Below are 16,787 nucleotides of genomic sequence, written 5' to 3' on the forward strand. Positions count from 1 at the left end.
AATTTTTCAGTATTACAAATAATGCTGCAAGGAATATTTTTACATTTGGCTCATATTAGGGTAGATACTGAGAAATGCAATTACTCTGAACCTAATTTTTCAAGGAATTTGCCCCTTTCTCTTAGTCTTCTGTATCAGCAGATATATCTAGAAACATTCCTTTTTTGACTGGTAGCTTCTGGTTTACTGAAAAGAGAGATTTTGTTCCCTGTTGGAACTCTTTTCCATAATCTGCGTGATTAAAAAAAATCACAATATTGCAAGAAATTACATCATAATGGCAGTCATATCCTGTGTTTTATCCACAGCGCAGATGACAGGGCATAAAGCAGAGCTCTGAGTGATGGAGTTAATATCATTGATTCATTGCTGCTACATGTCCATAGATTCTGTATTCTTCTCCAAGGGTCAAAAGCTCCCTATCAGTTTTTCCCCTAAGTGTGTCATTTCTCTTTGAAAAGTTTGCCATAGAGCAGAAATAATAATTCTCAATTGTATAGTTCTTTGTATTCTTTGGTGGGCCTCATAATCTGGAAATAGTGAAATATCTGGTGAATTCAGAGAGTGTAGATAGCTCAAAGTTGGTAATGATGGCGATGATGATGATAGTGCTCCAGTGAGCTAATGGGAATCCTTGCTGAAGGAAAAAACAAACTGCTCAATGACTTCCTTCTGTAGAGTACATGTTAAGCTTAGTTAGGGAATAGATAAGCTTTTGCATTATTTTATTTATTTATTTATTATATTTAAATACAAGTTAATGAACATAGTGTATTAATGGTTTCAGGAATAGAATTTAGTGATTCATCACTTACATACAACACCCAGTGCTCATCCCAACAAATGCCCTCCTTAATGTTCATCACCCCTTTAGTCCATCCCCCAACCTACCTCCCCTCCAGAAACCTTCAGTTTATTCTTCTGTATTTAAGATTCTCTTATGGTTTGCCTCCCTCTCATTTTTTATCTTATTTTTCCTTCCCTTCCCTATGTTCATCTGCTTTGTTTCTTAAATCCTACATATGAGTGAAATCATGATATGTATCTTTCTCTGACTTATTTCCCTTAGCATAATACATTCTAGTTCCATCCACGTTGTTGCAGATGTCAAGATTTCATTCTTTTTGATCGCCAAGTAATATTGCATGATGTAATTTTAGTCGCAGAAGGCCAAACTTGGAAAAGCACTTAGACAAACACCCTCATATTCTTTTAAGAAAATTGGGTCTCGGGGCACCTGGGTGGCTCAATCGGTTGAGCATCTGACTTTGGCTCAGGTCATGACCTCTCGGTTTGTGAGTTTGAGCACCGTGTCAGGCTCTGTGCTGACAGCTCAGAGCCTGGAGCCTGCTTCAGATTCTGTGTCTCCCTCTTTCTCTGCCCCTCGCCTGCTTGTGCTCTCTCTCTCAAAAATAAATAAACATTAAAAAAAAAAAAAAAGAAAACTGGGTCTCAAAGAAGTGCTATATCTTGTCCAAGATCACTTAGGAAGATAGTGGTAGCATCAGCATTATAAATCAGATTTTTGAAATTTTATTTTTAATAGTTCTATGAATTTTGACACATTCGCTAATACATTCAGGATACAAAACAATTCCATCATTCCAAAAAACTGTGTTTCCCCTGTGTAACCAAATCTGACCTCCATCCCTAACCTCTGGCAACTAGTGGTCTCTGAAATAGAAGTGCTTTTTCAAGGATTTCGTATACATGAAGCATAGAGTAACCTTTTACATTTGGCTCCTTCCCCTTAAATAATGTGTTTAAGATTCCTTCATGTTTTGAGTGCATTAGAAGTTCATTCCTTTTTATTTCTGAGTTGCATTCCGTTGTGTGGATGTATTGCAGTTACTTCATCCATTCACCCACCGAAGGGCAATTGGGTTGTTTCTAATTTCTGGTGATTACAAATAATGCTGTTACAAATATGTGTGTGCAAGTTTTTGTGAGAACATAAGATTGTATCAGTCTAGAGTAATTCCACTGGAAGCGGAATTGCTGGGTCGTACAGTAAGCATATATTTAACGTTAGAAGAAGCTGCCAAACTTTAACCAGAGTGGCTCTACCATTTTGCAGTGCCGCCAGAGCAAGATGTTCAGGTATTTTCACCTTTGCCAGCACTTGCTACTGTTCGTGTTGAGATGTTAGCAATTTTAATATGTTTGCAGTGTATCTCACTGTAGTTTTAATTTGCGTTTACCTAATAAGGAACGATGTTAGGCAGGTTTTCATGCCCTTGTCATTTGTAGGTCTTCTTGGGGGAAATGCCTGTTAAAATGCTTTATCTAGTTTTTAATGGGTTTATTTTTTGCCTTTCTGTTGAATTTTAAAATTAAAAATATGTATATATTCAAGATATAAGTACTTTGTTGAATATGTGATTTGTGGCTTGGCTATTTTTCTCCCCTAGTATGTAGTTAGTCTTTTCACTTGCTGTCTTTTGCAGAGCAAAGTTTTCAATTTTGATGAAGTCACATTTATCAGTTTTATTTTATGGGTTGTGATTTGATGTCACATCTAAGAGCTTTTTGCCTAACCCAGGGTTTCAAGAAATCCTTGTTGACATCAAAAAGTTTAATAGTGCTTTGTTTTCTATATAAGTGTAGGATCCATTTTGAGTTAATTTTTATTTAACACATGAGGTATAAATACAGGGTTTTTGTGTTTTGTTTTTTGTCTTTGTTTTTGGCTTCTATATGTTCAATTGTCCATCCCCATTCATTAGAGTCTATACTTTCTCTTCATTGACTTGCTTTTGCTCTGTTGTCAAAACTCAGTTTTCTGTATGTCTGTTTCTGAAATCTGTATTCTGTTCCATTGATCCGTATGACTCCCCTTGCATCCATACCACACTTACTGTCCTGTTTACTGTAGCTTTATAATAAGTTTTATGGAATCACGTGAGATATCTCACTTTTGTTCTTAATCTTTAAAATTGGTTGGGATACTTTGTTCTTTTACCTTTTCATCTAGATAGAACCAGTTTTTCAAAATTTCAAAAAAAAAATTCTACTAGACTCTTGACTGGGATTGTATTATATCTTTAGATCCATTTGGAGAGATTTGAGGAAAATCAAAATCTTAAAACATTGGGAAAATTAAAATCCTAAAATATTGAGGCTTCCATTCTGCACATATAGTATATCCTTCCACTAATTCACATTCTTCTTTACTTTATTTCATCAGTGTTTTAAAGTTTTCAGCAACAGATTTAGCACATATTTTGTTAGCTTTATCACTAAGTATTTAATTTTTTGGAGCTTTAAAACATTTTTTTAATATTCAAATGTTCATTGCTTACTGTAAAGAAATATGATTGATTTTTGTGTGTTGATCTCATATGATGCAGCCATGTTGAACTCATTTATTAGGTCTAGGAACTTTTTGGTAGATGCTTTGCAATTTTCCATGTTGGCAGTGATAGTGTCTATGAGTAGAGACAATGTTATTTCTTCTTTTGCAATCCATATGCGTTTTATTTCTTTTAGTGTGTCTTATTGCAGTGACTAGGGCTTTAGTCTAATATTGAACAGGAAAGGTGATAGTGGGTATCCTTGCCTTGGCCTCCATTCTAGGGGAAAAGCATTAATTCTTTTTTCATTAATTATGATGTTTGCTGCATGTTTTTAAAGAGGTCTTTATTCAGTTTAAGAAAGCTCTTCTTTTTAAAATTGTTTTAAAATGTTCATTTATTTTTGAGAAAGAGAGAGAGAGACAGAGCGTGAGAGAGGTAGGGGCAGAGAGAGAGGGAGACACAGAATCTGAAGCAGGCTCCAGGCTCTGAGCTGTCAGCACAGAGCCCAAAGCGGGGCTCGAACCCAGGAACACATCATGACTTGAGCCAAAGCCGGATGCCCAACCATCTGAGCCACCCAGGCACCCCAGCTATCTATTTCTTCTTAAGTGAGTTTTGGTAGTGTGTCTTCACCTGGTGCACTTCATCTAAGTTGTTGAATTTATGGCCATAAAGTTATTCTTATCATTATCCTATAATCCTTTTAGTGTCTCTGAAGTCTGTAGTGATATATTCTGATATAGGTAATTTGTGTCTTCCCTCTTTTTAATTTGTCAGTCTGGAGGGAGGGTGGGTTTTTTTTTTCTTTTTTCCCCATAAATTAAGTTGATCTTTTCAAAGAAGCTGCTTTTGGTTTCATTGATTTTTTTCTTCTGTTTTCCATTTTCTTCTTTATTTACTTCCTTCTGCTTGCTTTAAGTTCCATATGTTATTCTTTTCTTAGTTTCTTAGGGTAGTAACTTTGATTATTGATATGAGAATGTTTTTCATTTCTTTTTTTTAAAGAAAGTTTATTTTTTTTAGTAATCTCTACACCCAATGTAGTGCTCAAACTCATGACTCCAAGATTGCTAGCTCTTCCAACTGAGCCAGCCAAGCTTCCTCATTCTTTGTTTCTAATAGAAGCATTAAATGCTGTATGTTTTCTCTTAAGCACTGCTTTAGGTGCATACCATTGGTTTTGACGTGTTGTATGTTCATTTTCATTCAAATTGGAGTATTTTCTAACTTCCTTTGGCTCCTGGATTATTTACAAGCGTGTTGTTTAACTTTCAAATTTTGGGGGATTTACTAGGTATCTTTCTGTTACTGATTCCTGGTTCAATTTTGTTATGAAAAAATATCTTGCATTAGTTAGATTAAACATTTTGTTAAAGTTAGTTTTTATGACACAGCATATGGTCTGTCCTGTTGAATGTTCCATGTGTTCTTGAAAACAACATGTATTGTACATTATTGAATAGAGTGTTTTATGTCAATTAGGCCAAATTGGTTGATAGCGTTCAGGACTTCTGTGTCCTTGTTGGTTTTCTTTCTGCTTGATCTTTGGATATGAGAGATGAGTTTGCAAGTCTCCCAAGTTTCATTATGGCTTTGTTTCTCCTTTCAGCTACACTCATTTTTGCTTTGAATATATACTTTGAATATGTTATTAGGTACAAATACACTTAGAGTTTTTATATTAATGAATTGGCCCTTTGAAAATAATTTCTGTAACATCCCTCTTGATCTCATAATTTTTCTTGTTCCAAAGTCTTAATCTTATCTTTATGTAGCCCCCACTGTGATCAACTTGGTGGCAAAGGAGCAAGAGAATAGGAAGAAAAACTCCTGAGCTCACAGCAGCCCTCTTTTCCACTTCCTCTGATCATAGCAAAATATGGCTTTCAGATTAGATAAAAGTCTGCACAGGAGTATAGCCTCATGATTTAGGCTTGCCTGGGGATAACACAGGAGGCTAAAAAATATTAAACCAGTATTCCCCTCACAGTGCTATCCATCCCACAGAGCCCCCTTTCCTGGTTTTTTGGCCTTGAAGAGAGGGGAGAGAACCCTCCTGAAGTGTTTTCTGATTACACCTGCTGCATGGTCTTGAGATTCAGAGTTTTGTGGAGTTCAAGCTGGTAGATGGAGGGGGGGTGGATAGGAATATCTGTACCATATTGGTCATGCTCACAGTTCTATTATTTACTTGTAGGGTAATCAGGTAGTTGCTTAATGTATATTCTGCTCAGTATTCTTCATTGTAATCAGGAAAAGAAAGTATGGAGTGAGCTTACTCTGTGTTAGGGGGAACCTTCACCTCAGAAATCACACTGTAATCCTCACTGTGGACAACTCAGACTTCCCTCTCACTATCTGTCACTTTGGTCAAAAATACCTCTCAACTGGTTCTATTATTCTTCTTGAAGCCCTTATGTTTCATACTAATTTTAACATATGTGAGTAATGCAAATGCAGTACCCAGCTGTTTTTAGCCAATTATGCCTTAATTCTAATCCTTTTAATAGATAATCACTAGTATAGATCATAACCAAGAGATAGCAGAACCAAAAAGGAGAATTAAAATTCCTTGGTAGAAATAAAAAGAAATCCTAGAGACTGGCTTTCTAGAGACCATGTCTTGGAAGGGTGAAAATATATGTCCCTGAACCCACAAAGGACAAATAAGAACTTTGATTACCTGAGGGATATAAATCAATAGGTATTGGGTTTTATCAGTAAGTACTCTTTTGGTTGTGATCATAGCACTATTTAGCTTAAGCTAAAAAATAAATTTATTTACAAATCTAAGGGTAATATGATTTCAGAAGTGGCTAAATCTCGTTAGTTAAATTATACAGCCAGGAATGTCTTCCTCATTTTTTTGGCTTGTAGAGTTTTCTTTTGGCTTCATTCTTGGACAGATTCTTCTCATGATGTGTTAAGGTCACTAGTAGTTTCAGATTTACAGTATTTCCTCAAAGTAACTCCAGGAAATAGAGTATCTTTCTCACAACTGTAATCGAAAGTTCAAGGTTAGCACTGATTGGCCTGGTCAGGGCTTTGTTCCCGTTTCTCAGCAAATGACTATTCTGATTTTCCTGGTCTGGGTCTGGAAATGGGAAGTAGGCTCAGCCACTGATAGAGCACAGGCTACCAGTGAGGAAAGAGCAAATCCTCCAGGAAATTTGAGGTCCTGTGATTATAAGAAGAGGGCATTGATTCTAAAAAGGCAAAACGAGCTATCCACCATGTTGGTGATGTTGAAAGAAGGGTGGAAAGCTATGAAAAGAAACCTTTCCTACTTTGCAGTCTATTTTGTGTGAGAAGGAAAGTTTAAAGGCTGATTTTCTAAAACTCTAACAGTAACAATTCTCTTGAATCCAGGGGAGTAAGTGAATATACTGAGTTTTTGTAGTCAATGATTTCAGCACTGACATGTATAGTAAATGCCATTCTTCAGTAATACTGAATGGCATATACAAAAGACAGACCAGTGTCTCCTTTTTTTCCCCACTAATTGCTACCTGCTATATTTTGTTACTTATAAAAAAAAACATAAGGAACAGGTTTCAAGTTAGATTGCTTTTCACGTTAAAAAGTATATCAGATACACTTTTTAATTTTGACATATTTATAGCTAAGAGAAAAAAAATTACTGGGAATTAAAAGCAGAACATTGGTTGAAGAAAAGAATCTGGAAGAAGAGGGTAGGCATTTCCAAAGTTATGGGTGCTGCTTTCTCCTCTTCCGTATGTCTCACCACAAACTGGTGTACTGGGGGTTCAGGGGTCAGTGTCACAGACAGAATCCCTTAAGTGATCATCAGAAATACGCCATCCCAGGAGCACATCACTGAAACCACCACCACCACCATTCGGCTGCCCACAGAGATGTGGAGGTGAGAAGCTTGCAGGTAAAACTGCTGCACAAAAGATTGTGCCTCTCCCCATCCAAGGCGAGTTTGTGGGAGGCTGTGAAGATGTTCTGTGCCAGGAGGGGTTTGTGATTTCCCTGCAGCCCCTGTATCACAAAAGAAACATTTCCTGAGAACTGAGGAAGAGATTGGAGATTGGAGCAAATTTCTCGGCCTGTTGCAAACAGCAAGGTGACTGTTGAACACTTCAGAAAATCCAAGAGCCTAAAATGAGTCCTTACACACACATCTTTGGGATAGGAAGAAAAAGGAAAATAACCATCAGAAAAATGCTTTAATGTTTTATTCAAAGTCTGACATGTAGAATAGCTGGCATAGCCACCTCTAACTGTTGGAAAGCATCTCAGGATGAAAAGTTAACTCACAGCTTTCTTAACGTTCTTTCCTTTCCCTATTTCTGGCTTTTGTAGAGTCAGGGGACCTTCAGGTGATGTGTATGGCCCAAATAATATACTCTGGAACCAAGCTTTTTGTTTTTCTGAGACCGCACGGATGTAGTATGGTTTTTCACTAGGGTCTACCCAAACTCTTTCATAATATACATGTTCCCATGCGCTGTTTCACTCTACAAGTATGAAATTACTGGATCATGAAAGAAGCATTTCTATTTTAATTCAAAAATTGTACGACACATTGCTATTTTGCAAACATAGGGCTTTAGTTTCATATGATAATGTTTTGTAGTTGGTGTTCTGATGATCTGACAAGACCACAAACCTTTATTAAAAGACTAATCCCTTTATAAGTTTTTGCCTTATTTCTTATTCTTTCTTATTTCTTATTTTTGCCTGAATTTCTTCAAAATTCAGAGTAGATAGAACAGTTTTTAAATGTACAGAATTTTTGTGTTTCAACCACAGGTCTAAGTGGAAAGCATGATAGTAATGGCTGTCATACTAATTTCTTTTTCCACTTTAAGCCTTCTGCTAATGGTGATAGTAATTATCGGATAAAGGATTTAAATCACTGGCATCATTACTTGATGTTTTGGGCAGTCACATGTTTGATTTTGTTTTGAATCATTGCCAATTGCCAGGCCTAGTTTGATGTGAAATTTGGAGGTTTGGAGATGTTTGTTATGTGTTTAGATAGCTCTCTTTCTTTCTTTGTTTCATTAAAAATTTTTTTTTTAATTTTATTTTTGAGGGAGAGAGACACAGAGTGCGAGCAGGGGAGGGGCAGAAGGAGAGGGAGACACAGAATCGGAAGCAGCTCCAGGCTTGCAGCTGTCAGCACAGAGCCCGACACAGGGCTCAAACCAACCAACCATGAGATCATGACCTGAGCCTAAGTCGGCTGCTTAACCAACTGAGCCACCCAGGTGCCCATCTCTCTTTATTTCTTTATGTTTTCAGCTGCTTTATTTGAGATGATAGTCATGCATCATATATATCACAGTGTATGAATAAAGATACCTTTTTGTCCTTCCCCCAAATAAAAATATACTTTTGTTTGGATTGAGTGAGTTGTAGGTACAGTCATAGGCCTGGATTGACCCATAGATTCTCTAGCAGAGTCACCATTGTGATTTCCACTATCATTTTTGGGAATTGACTTGGTTGTACTTAATCTATAAAAGTGTTTGTCCAATGATAAAGGGCTATAGGATTTGTGAAGGAAAATAAATCACTTAACAAATAATACAATCTTCTTCTTATACTGCAAGACTTTGATTGAGTTGCACAATTTAACAATTCAATTTGGTAAATAGTTATGGACACCCACCATGATCCAGACACCATGAGAGATGTGGGGCTCTGAAGATGAATGAGATGTTTGTCTCTAAGCATGGAGGTACAGGTGGGAAAACATGTTATAACAAATGGACATGTGCATTGTACCTTAGAGTTAGCCATTTAAATTCAGACTCCAAAATTTGGTTTTATAAGGGAGAATTATGACTATTTCTGTTCTTAATTTTAAGAATATCTGCAAAGTCCTTTTATATAGATTGAGTTACCTAGAACTGGATTAGTGATAACACTGTGAGTTAGTTACCATGGTTGGTGAGGAACAGTCTACCTCCCCTGGTCATTAGGATGATGGCTGTAGTGGTAGCCATAGTGAGAGACATGGTGATATTATGTCAGATCCTTCTTGGGCACTCACTGTGTCCCAAGTCTGCTTCTAAAATTATTCGATTATTTACCTCACTTTATCCTTATGTAGTAGTGTAAATCCTCCCAGAAGTAGATGCCAAGACAGGACAACACAGGAAAGCATTTTGTTAGCGAGATACCTGTGAGAGAAAATGGGAGGGAGCCTGGGAAGGCTGGCGGGTCTGTCAGGTTGTGATGCGAGTCTCACCTCAGGTGTGAGAGGGGAGGTAGGTTTGGTGGAGGTGTCTGCAGTTATATTAGTCTGAGGAAGGTTAGGCAAGGTGGGCAGGGAGTCCTTGAGTCAAAATGAGCCAGTAAAGGAGTCTCATGTCTTCTAGAAACTAGCCTGCCTTAATATCCTTCCTGTGTTCTGCTGAGAGCAGTGACGGGCCTGTGCGAGGGCAGGGGGCCTTGGTGCATATGCTGCTGTCCGTTTCACGGGCAGCTGCCAGGGTCCTTGGTTGCTTAATGGATTACAGCTCCCCATGGTTGGAGTCTGTGGATATGTTCTCATGGCCACCATACTTTATAAACAGTTCCATTTTACAGATGAGAAAACTAAGGCAACAGATTGAGTGATTTGCCTAATGTTAGCAACTCATAAGTGGCCAAGACTCCAACCCGTGCTGTGCTGTTTGGTGTCAGATTCTCTGCTTTTAATCCCTTGACCAAATTCCAAGGTTATACTGTCATAGTCTGATACTATTGAAACAAAAATCTTTATGCTGATTTACAAACTGTAATACCATATGAAGATATGCAGCAGCATTTCTTTAACTTCAGACTGCATACATTCACCCCAGAGGTGCAAATGAATATAGCTTCTCCCCCTACAAATTCTGGTGTACTAAATCTGGGGTGCACCTTCAGGGTATAGATTTTCAAGGGCCATCCCTAGTGATCCTTTACAAATGCTTCTTGAATCGGACTTGTACAAACTCTGCTCTAGAGAAAGAATACTGGGTATGGAGACAGAAAAGAGTGGTTTCACTTCTGATTGTGCCAGTTTCTAGGTGTAAAGTCTCAGGTTGCTGTGATTTGCCTAACTCGGCTTACAAATTTGCAAATGGAGATGATATAACAGCAGTAATTAACTAAATAGGGCTCAGCAGGTCGTTGTGAGTTTGTTGCACTAGATGTGAAGGCATTGCTTGGTGAGCTGGGGGAGCACTATGTAAATGTCTGCAGTGATGCTGCTGGCCGCGGTGCCCTCAACGGTAGCATCATCGCTGTGTTGTTGGATGGTTGGGGCCCCTGGCTGTTTGTGGGTATGTGGTGTGCTTCCGATGCGAGAATATTTGATAGCTACCCTTGAATCCAGGTGAGGGAAAAGGGGTGTCTTTAAAGTGGTCAATAAAACAAAGAATAATTTCTCTTCTAGTTCTGCAGTAATAACTAGTATATCCAGTCTTTACAGATCATCCTGGTTATGTGGGAGGCTCAAAAATGGAATCCTTGAAAAGGCATTTCATTGGTGTTTTTTTCCTTTTGTTCATGGCATTACTACTGGTTCCTTTGAAAAATTAGCAGGGATAGTAAATCAGGGTGCTGGGGAAGATGAAGAAAATATTCATGTAATGCATGTCTCTTCCTCCAGCTTCCTGTGGGACCCGGATGTGCTAGAACCTGCCCCCTACTGAGTTTAACCCGAGGTATCTAACATTCCTACATTTCGTGCAAGCAAATTTCAGGCATCAACTCAATGCCTGTCTGCCTGGGATTTAAGATGATGAGGTTTAAAGCTGTGAGGTGCCTGTCGTTAATATTTTTACCTGTCCGTAGAGATTGCTTGTCACTGGTCTCATGTTACCCTTCCTCTGCCTGTCTGTCTGTGAAGCAGTATCTGGTAGGAGAGGGGTACCTGTTGTCTGAGATTGGGCACTGCCGCACACATTCCCTCCATGGTTTCTATCCTGGTGCTTTTCTCTTCTCCATTGTGCTCTTCAACCAATGATCTTAGGAAAGGAAAAAACCGCTTAGCCCCTCTGAGCCTCCTTCTCTTTACCTGTAACTTGAGGGTAATAATACTTTCCCCTTCTGTTTCAGTGTGGATCAGGTAAGGTAGAGGCAATCCCTTTCTTAAGACCTAACTGGTTATCAGATTATGGTTACACAAGAAGCTCTCTTTAATACTGATCCCTCCTTCCAACAGGGAAAATATTTTAAACTTTTGTTTCTAGAATTACATTTCACACTATAAAATTAACAGAGCTACCAAAAGTAAAAGAAAAAAAAAGAAAATCCAGATAAAAATTTTTCATGAACATTTATTAAGTATATAAAACCAAACAATAAAACCTTCTGTCATAAATATTCCTTACAGGAAAATTTTCACATGGACTGAATTGGATGAGATATACACTAAAATATACCTATTTAGATTATGATTATTTTTTGTACTGGAATTTTCCTTTTACAGTCATAGGTGTTCTTCTTAAACAGATTTATGATTGAGTCAGTGTGCCTGAATGCCTCTTAATTACTAGACGAATAAACGCCCAGGGAGAAGCATTTTCCATAATGCCTTCTTTTTCAAACATCTTTCTTTCCTTTATACTAGTAAGATCTTTCCTTCTACGCATCCATCAGTGATGTGCCTTGTAAACAAATGTCAAATTTTCTCTTTTGGGTATGTAACATTACGAAGATATTTGCTTCCAAAGAAGTCCTGTTTTTATTTTCTTTTAATGCCTGTCAGGAAGGGTAGTTTTCACCTTCAGCGATTTCAGCTAATGTCCCTGGAAGTCATTCCTGAAGTGTCTGCATCTTTGCATGCAGCTTCCCTTGAACTCTGACCTCATGCCAAGCAATTATCTTTCTGTTCAGATAGAGCCACAAAGATTATAAAGAAATTTTATCAGTTTATTTACAACAATGTTGATTCCAGCGTATTTTAATGTGGATTACCAAAATGTAACGATCGAGGATGTTAAAATAATTCGGAACATTGAGAGCTGGGGTTAGGCAGTGAAGACTTTTTAGAGAAGAGAGGTGTTAGGTCTAGAAGAAATAGTATATACATAATAAGTTTATAAATAAATGGGAAGATTGGGTCTCAGAGCCAAGGGAGCAGAATGAGAAGTATGGACTGCATAATACTCTTTGATGATTCCTCAGTTGGCATCCTTAAGTATATAATATCATCATCTCCTGGTCATTCTTTCCTTTTTCTTCTTGTCTTCTTTTTTTTTTTTTTTTTGTTAAAAGAAAAAAGTTGTTTTTTATTTGCTGCACATTTGAAAATCTGGACTATTAATTTTTTAAAATATTTTATTTTTTATTGAGATATAATTGACATATAACATTGTGTAAGTGAGGAGTATGAGGTGTTGGTTTGATACATTTACATTTTACAATGTGATTATGACAGAAGTGTTAGCTGACTCCTGTATCGCATCACATAATTCTCATTTCTTTTTTGTGTTGAGAACAATTAAGATCTAGTCTTAGAGTCGCTTTGAAGTTTATAACATGGTTTTGTTGACTATACTCACTCTGTTGTAAATTGGACTTCCAGAATTTATTAATCTTCTCTTGTATACTGTCGTTCCTTTCAAGCAATCTCAGTTCTACCCCTGCCAGTATCCCTCACCTTCGTGCCTGTATACATGCTGAATTTTTTTTCAGATCATTTGTCTTGCTTGGCTCTCCCAGACAAAGTTTATGACTCTTCCCTCAGTGCTGCAATATACTTTTTTAGAGAGGAAAGTTTCCAGGGGCTTCTGTGAGGTTTACCTAAAAATCATTAGACCAGGGACTGTTAAAATGAAATAAAATTCAGAGGGTCTGGGAACGTAGTTGGAAACAAAATTCATCTATATTTTTATACACCACTATCTTAAACTGAATATTTATTTATTTTTTTTAATTTTTTACAATTTTATTTGAGAGAGAAAAAGAGAGCATGAGTTGGGGAGTGGGGCAGAGGGAGAAAGAGAGAATCTCAAGCAGGCTCCATGCTGAGGATTTGTGGGGCTCAGTCCTACAACCCTGGGATCATGACCTGAGCCAAAAACAAGAGTTGGACATTCCACCAACTGAGCCACCCAGGCGCCCCTTAAACTGAATATTTATTTTAGTTATGAATCATGGCCACCAAACAGGGTAATATTAACAATATCTCTGATTTTGATATTAGTAGAACTTACAAATGTTTTTGTGTCATATCAGTTATTTTAGATTCTTGAAATGTTGTTTAAGGTCACTTCTTCAAATTTAGCATAATTATTAGACTGCTGGTAGATCCTGTTATTTAATGCACCATTGAAGGCACTCATATATTTATGTATAGATTTAAAATAGCACTTTTACTATTTTTCAGTGTTACTGGTTTCCTATGTAATCATTTGTCTTTTATGCATCTAAAAACTTTTATATGAGGAAGGATTCATGGGATCTTCATCAGATCACTCAAGGGACATTTGGCACAAAAATAGGAATACTTGCACTATAAGCTCAATGAGGTCACAGACTGTGAGGGATGTTGGTGGTGTCCATACAGGCCCAGTTCAAGGGAATGGTATTTTGGGATATGGTGAGAATATCCTTGCTGTGGTAAGGAATTTAGCATTGAAGGCCTGGTTAATCCAGGATATAAAGAGCAGAATTTGATTTGATGAAATCTTTCTTACAGTGTTTTGTTTTGTTTTGTTTTGTTTTGTTTTGTTTTGTTTTGTTTTGTTTTGTTCTTTTTTGAGAGACAGAGAGAGTATTTGCATGCTTGCGTGCACTAGTGGGGGAGGGTTAGAGGGAGAAGGAGAGAATCCCAAGCAGGCTCCCTGCTCAGCTCAGAGCCCAATATGGGGCTCAATCTGACAACTGTGAGATCATGACCTGAACCAAAACAAGAGTTGGACGCTTAACTGACTGAGCCACCCAGGTGCCCCAGTAAAATCATTCTTTTAGGAAATTGGGTCTATTTGTCCTTCCTGGATTAGATTAGATGGATTAGAGGGTCGAACTCATTTAGAAATTTATCATAGTCCAGGTATGAGATGAGGAGGCCCAACCAAAGATGGTGGCCGTTAGGATTTAAGATGAAGAAATGGCCTGGACTACACAAGAGGCAAAATAGACCTAGATGGAGATGAGCACCGAAATGTTTTTCTGGGTAGGAAAGACCAAGAGTGAGTTTGATTGTTCTCTCTTTGAGTTACCATAAAAGTCTTGTAGGTTTAGATGCTGGTTTGGAGTTTCATCATGAAGCTAGGGACTTGAAAGCTATCGTACAGAGAAGTGAATGACAGAAGAGGCTGACAGTTAGGCAGGAAGGCTCAGAAAGAATAGAAAGTTCTCAGTTTTCCACCTCTCAGAGCAAGCTCTGCTCTGAAGGCATTCACCCTCTGTGGAGTCAGGATCCAGAGGGCGGGCTGGGCTCCTGGGTTGCATGTATGTAGGAGACAGTTATGCTGCCCAACAAGGGCCAGTGTTCAGTAGTGACCAAGAACCCAGGTTGGTTTCAGACTGTGATGCTCCTGGCATATAATTCCTTTTTGTACAGAAGCTTGGTGACCTCGAAGGCCAAGTCGCGCGCACATTGCTATGTGACTCATTAGGAGCTTGCTCTTCCTCTTCCCTGGCCTCACTTCCTATAGCTCTCATGGCATCCAAGTCCCACTCTTGATATGACTAAAGCTATTCTCTGATTTCTCCAGATCCTTTTTCTCTTCCATTGTGATTCCTTCTCTCCAGGGCTTTCCTTTCTCTGTTAATTTATGATGCTTTTCCTATGTGTTTGATTTTGAAGTCTTATGCTGTCTTTCAAGCTTTAAAAAATTTTTACTGTCATACGGAAACCCTCAAACCTCTGCTCCCCTAATTTGTTCCTTTTGCAAACATTTAAAGAACTGTATGGATGTTTGCTCTTTAACATGTTTCCAATCATTTCGTGGTTCACGTTTATTGCTTCTATAATTTTTCATTGTGCCTTTTGTACACATTTCAATTTTTGTTTTTTAAAGGTTTGCTCTTAAAAAGAAAGATGCATTGTGGCTTTATTTTTATATGTCACTACTGTCTCTGACTTCATCTATTGCTGAAATTCTGTTTTGAAGTATCTTATAATTTGACTGAAACTTGATCCATCTATAGGGACCTTCAAAAACATTCATATTAAGCAGGAAGGATGGTAACCTGCTTAGCAGACTGAATTTGGAATATCAATTCCCCTCAGGTCCAAGCCAATTTCAATGATGAACTAACCACAGAAGCATAGTTTAATAAAACGAAATATCCATTTCATTTCATTAGTCAGTTTTTATGTGATTAAACAAGAAGCCAATTGCATTTTGCATATAATGTTAAATGTTTTTTAGAAGATTATCTAGTAATTTAACTAGAATATAAACCCTGCATCCTCTTAAATTAAAACTGCGGTATTTTTTGAATGAATACCAGTAAGTCATATCATATTTTGCTTTTGCTGACACTAAGAGGGAAATAATAAAAGAAAAACCTGAAACATATTATCATGAATTTTTAAATAGCTGTGAACTTAGTTTCAGTTGATACCCATCAAAGGCCGATAACTTTATAATTCAGTGCTACTTGCTTTTTTAAAGATTGACTTTATTTTTTTTAGAGTAATTTAAGGGTCACAGCAAAATTGAGCAGGAAGTGCAGAGATTTCCCATATGTCACCTGCCCCCACACACATATAACCTCCCTATTACCCCCATTCCCCACCAGAGTGGTGTATTTATTACAAATGATGAATCTACATCATAATCTCCCAGAATCCATAGTTTATATCAGGGTTCATTCAGTCTTTGTGTTATACATTCTATGGATTGGACACATGCATAATGCCATGTATCCATCATTATGGTATCATGCAGAGTATTTTTACTGCCCTAAAGCCTTCTGTGTTCCACCTATTCATCTCTCCCTCTTCACAACCCCTGGCAGCCAGTAATCGTTTTACCGTCTCCATTCTGGAATGTTGAATTGTTGGAATCACACAGTTTATAGCCTTTCCATATACGCTTTTATTACTTAGTAATATGCATTTCAGGTTCCTCCATGTCTTCCATGGCTTGTCAGTGCTGGATAATATTCCCTTATAAGGATGCACCACAGTGTATTTATCCACTCACTTACCGAAGGACATCTTGGTTGCTTCCAAGTTTTGGCAAGCATGAATAAAGCTTCTGTAAACATCTAAGTGCAGATTTTTGTGTGGCCCTAAGTCTTCAGCTTCTTTGGGTAAATATCAAGGAGCACCATTGCTGGATTGTACGTTAAGAATATGTTTAGCTTCATAAGAAACTGCAAGATTGTCTTCCAAAATGACCATACCGCTTTGCATTCCTGCCAGCCACAATTGAGAGTTCTCGTTGTTCCCCATCTCCTGGCCAGCATGCAGTGTTGTGAGTATTATGGACTTTGGCCGTTCTAATAGGCATGTAGTGGTATCTCATTGTCATTTGCATTTACATATGCCTGATGACCCATAACATGGAATATATTGTCCTA

At 37.7% G+C, this 16,787-nt stretch overlaps 1 protein-coding gene across 1 annotated transcript in view; it reads left to right on the forward strand.

Moving 5' to 3' along the window:
- The window catches only part of KCTD16 (potassium channel tetramerization domain containing 16), a 251,565-nt gene that overhangs the window by 65,181 nt on the left and 169,597 nt on the right, over window positions 1-16,787 (forward strand). The gene's annotated exons all lie outside the window — the stretch shown is intronic.

Source organism: Felis catus, chromosome A1 (genome assembly GCF_018350175.1).
Source record: "Felis catus isolate Fca126 chromosome A1, F.catus_Fca126_mat1.0, whole genome shotgun sequence".
NCBI classification, from domain to species: Eukaryota; Metazoa; Chordata; class Mammalia; order Carnivora; family Felidae; genus Felis; species Felis catus.